This window comes from Salvia hispanica, chromosome 4 (assembly GCF_029641045.1).
Source record: "Salvia hispanica isolate PSC_SH4W2 chromosome 4, Shi_PSC_v1, whole genome shotgun sequence".
NCBI classification, from domain to species: Eukaryota; Viridiplantae; Streptophyta; class Magnoliopsida; order Lamiales; family Lamiaceae; genus Salvia; species Salvia hispanica.
Window position 1 is genome coordinate 29,218,019 of NC_142695.1, and position 4,913 is coordinate 29,222,931.

Consider the following 4,913-nt stretch of genomic DNA (forward strand, 5'->3'; position numbering starts at 1 on the left):
TTCGGGACCACAAGAGATTGAAATACTTTTTCGAGCAGAAGGACTTAAAGATGAGACAACGAAGATGATCTGAACTAGTGAAGGATTACGATTGTGGTATCAGTTACCACCCCGGCAAAGCAAATGTGGTGGAAGATGCTTTGAGCCGAAAAGACCATTCGCAACTAGCTTCCCTGACGGAAGAAGAAAGTTTGATACGAGAGTTTAGTAAATTGCGATTAGAAGTGATAAGGGCACCTGAAACGGTGGAAGGACGAATCGCCACCTTAGTGGTGGAACCAGATTTGAAAACAAGAATCGTTGCAGCGCAACGAATGGATGCGAAACTCGAAGAGATTCGAGTGGAAGTGAGAACGGGCAAATCGGGAAATTTTAGTGAGGAATCCGATAATGCTCTCATGTTTGAAGGAAGACTATGCGTGCCTGACAACGAGGAACTCAAGAACGAGATCATGAGTGAAGCTCATGAGACTCCATACACTGCTCACCTTGGAAGCACGAAGATGTACCAAGACTTGAAGAAGTCATTTTGGTGGAATGGCATGAAGAGGGATATCGTGGCATTTGTGGAGCATTGCTTAGCCTGCCAACAGGTGAAGGCCTTACATCAACGTCCGTACAGAAAATTACAACCGTTGGAAGTACCAGAGTGGAAGTGGGATCACATCACCATGGATTTCGTGATGGCCTTGCCAAAGACTCTCAAAGGAAACACCGCCATTTGGGTGATTGTAGACCGACTCTCCAAATGTGCGCATTTCCTACCGATTCCGATAACTCATGGATCGGACAGACTAGCGCGTATCTACATGAAAGAAATCGTGCGATTGCATGGAGTCCCAGTGACGATTACGTCTGATCGTGACCCGAAGTTCACTTCAAAATTTTGGATTAGTCTACAGCGCGAGCTTGGAACACGATTGAACTTTAGCACGGCGTTTCACCCGCAGTCCGATGGGCAATCCGAGAGGACGATACAAACTCTCGAGGATATGCTAAGAGCCGTAGTGCTCGACCGAGGCGGAAGTTGGGAGACCGCACTACCGCGAATTGAATTTGCTTACAACAACAGTTTCCAAGCAACCATTAACATGGCGCCGTATGAAGCCTTATATGGAAGAAGGTGTAGATCACCGCTCTACTGGGATGAAGTTGGCGAACGAAGGGTACTTGGACCCGACGCAGTCGAGTAGATGATTGAAATTGTTCGACAAATCCGTGTGATAATGAAAGAAGCCCAAGACAGACAAAAGTCTTACGCTGATGTCCGACGGACCGACTTGCAATTTCAAACCGGCGACAAGGTTTTTCTCAAGGTATCCCCGTCGAAAGGGATAACGCGTTTTGGTGTTAAAGGAATGTTGAAACCACGTTTTATCGGTCCTTATGAAATTCTTGAAGAAGTTGGACCCGTAGCCTATCGATTAGCGCTACCGCCAAACCTTGGGAACGAACACAACGTCTTTCATGTGTCGCAGTTGCGGAAGTACGTGTTCGACCCGAAACACGCGATTCACTATGAGGAATTTGCTTTGAATCCAGATTTGAGTTACGAGGAGCGACCTCAGATGATCTTGGACCGTAAAGTTCAAATCTTGAGGAACAAATCTATTGCTAGCGTGAAAGTACTTTGGAGAAACCACGAATACGAGGAAACCACGTGGGAGCTCGAGGATAAGATGATGGAACTGTACCCGGAACTCTTTCCATGAAGGTACCAAATTTCGGGACCACAAGAGATTGAAATACTTTTTCGAGCAGAAGGACTTAAAGATGAGACAACGAAGATGACTCGAACTAGTGAAGGACTACGATTGTGGTATCAGTTACCACCCCGGCAATGCAAATGTGGTGGAAGATGCTTTGAGCCGAAAAGACCATTCGCAACTAGCTTCCCTGACGGAAGAAGAAAGTTTGATACGAGAGTTTAGTAAATTGCGATTAGAAGTGATAAGGGCACCTGAAACGGTGGAAGGACGAATCGCCACCTTAGTGGTGGAACCAGATTTGAAAACAAGAATCGTTGCAGCGCAACGAATGGATGCGAAACTCGAAGAGATTCGAGTGGAAGTGAGAACGGGGAAATCGGGAAATTTTAGTGAGGAGTCCGATAATGCTCTCATGTTTGAAGGAAGACTATGCGTGCCTGACAACGAGGAACTCAAGAACGAGATCATGAGTGAAGCTCATGAGACTCCATACACTGCTCACCCTGGAAGCACGAAGATGTACCAAGACTTGAAGAAGTCATTTTGGTGGAATGGCATGAAGAGGGATATCGTGGCATTTGTGGAGCATTGCTTAGCCTGCCAACAGGTGAAGGCCTTACATCAACGTCCGTACAGAAAATTACAACCGTTGGAAGTACCAGAGTGGAAGTGGGATCACATCACCATGGATTTCGTGACGGCCTTGCCAAAGACTCTCAAAGGAAACACCGCCATTTGGGTGATTGTAGACCGACTCCCCAAATGTGCGCATTTCCTACCGATTCCGATAACTCATGGATCGGACAAACTAGCGCGTATCTACATGAAAGAAATCGTGCGATTGCATGGAGTCCCAGTGTCGATTACGTCTGATCGTGACCCGAAGTTCACTTCAAAATTTTGGATTAGTCTACAGCGCGAGCTTGGAACACGATTGAACTTTAGCACGGCGTTTCACCCGCAGTCCGATGGGCAATCCGAGAGGACGATACAAACTCTCGAGGATATGCTAAGAGCCGTAGTGCTCGACCGAGGCGGAAGTTGGGAGACCGCACTACCGCTAATTGAATTTGCTTACAACAACAGTTTCCAAGCAACGATTAACATGGCGCCGTATGAAGCCTTATATGGAAGAAGGTGTAGATCACCGCTCTACTGGGATGAAGTTGGCGAACGAAGGGTACTTGGACCCGACGCAGTCGAGTAGATGATAGAAATTGTTCGACAAATCCGTGTGAGAATGAAAGAAGCCCAAGACAGACAAAAGTCTTACGCTGATGTCCGACGGACCGACTTGCAATTTCAAACCGGCGACAAGGTTTTTCTCAAGGTATCCCCGTCGAAAGGGATAACGCGTTTTGGTGTTAAAGGAAAGTTGAAACCACGTTTTATCGGTCCTTATGAAATTCTTGAAGAAGTTGGACCCGTAGCCTATCGATTAGCGCTACCGCCAAACCTTGGGAACGAACACAACGTCTTTCATGTGTCGCAGTTGCGGAAGTACGTGTTCGACCCGAAACACGCGATTCACTATGAGGAATTTGCTTTGAATCCAGATTTGAGTTACGAGGAGCGACCTCAGATGATCTTGGACCGTAAAGTTCAAATCTTGAGGAACAAATCTATTGCTAGCGTGAAAGTACTTTGGAGAAACCACGAATACGAGGAAACCACGTGGGAGCTCGAGGATAAGATGATGGAACTGTACCCGGAACTCTTTCCATGAAGGTACCAAATTTCGGGACCACAAGAGATTGAAATACTTTTTCGAGCAGAAGGACTTAAAGATGAGACAACGAAGATGACTCGAACTAGTGAAGGACTACGATTGTGGTATCAGTTACCACCCCGGCAATGCAAATGTGGTGGAAGATGCTTTGAGCCGAAAAGACCATTCGCAACTAGCTTCCCTGACGGAAGAAGAAAGTTTGATACGAGAGTTTAGTAAATTGCGATTAGAAGTGATAAGGGCACCTGAAACGGTGGAAGGACGAATCGCCACCTTAGTGGTGGAACCAGATTTGAAAACAAGAATCGTTGCAGCGCAACGAATGGATGCGAAACTCGAAGAGATTCGAGTGGAAGTGAGAACGGGCAAATCGGGAAATTTTAGTGAGGAGTCCGATAATGCCCTCATGTTTGAAGGAAGACTATGCCTGCCTGACAACGAGGAACTCAAGAACGAGATCATGAGTGATGCTCATGAGACTCCATACACTGCTCACCCTGGAAGCACGAAGATGTACCAAGACTTGAAGAAGTCATTTTGGTGGAATGGCATGAAGAGGGATATCGTGGCATTTGTGGAGCATTGCTTAGCCTGCCAACAGGTGAAGGCCTTACATCAACGTCCGTACAGAAAATTACTACCGTTGGAAGTACCAGAGTTGAAGTGGGATCACATCACCATGGATTTCGTGATGGCCTTGCCAAAGACTCTCAAAGGAAACACCGCCATTTGGGTGATTGTAGACCGACTCCCCAAATGTGCGCATTTCCTACCGATTCCGATAACTCATGGATCGGACAGACTAGCGCGTATCTACATGAAAGAAATCGTGCGATTGCATGGAGTCCCAGTGACGATTACGTCTGATCGTGACCCGAAGTTCACTTCAAAATTTTGGATTAGTCTACAGCGCGAGCTTGGAACACGATTGAACTTTAGCACGGCGTTTCACCCGCAGTCCGATGGGCAATCCAAGAGGACGATACAAACTCTTGAGGATATGCTAAGAGCCGTAGTGCTCGACCGAGGCGGAAGTTGGGAGACCGCACTACCGCTAATTGAATTTGCTTACAACAACAGTTTCCAAGCAACGATTAACATGGCGCCGTATGAAGCCTTATATGGAAGAAGGTGTAGATCACCGCTCTACTGGGATGATGTTGGCGAACGAAGGGTACTTGGACTCGACGCAGTCGAGTAGATGATAGAAATTGTTCGACAAATCCGTGTGAGAATGAAAGAAGCCCAAGACAGACAAAAGTCTTACGCTGATGTCCGACGGACCGACTTGCAATTTCAAACCGGCGACAAGGTTTTTCTCAAGGTATCCCCGTCGAAAGGGATAACGCATTTTGGTGTTAAAGCAAAGTTGAAACCACGTTTTATCGGTCCTTATGAAATTCTTGAAGAAGTTGGACCCGTAGCCTATCGATTAGCGCTACCGCCAAACCTTGGGAATGAACACAACGTCTTTC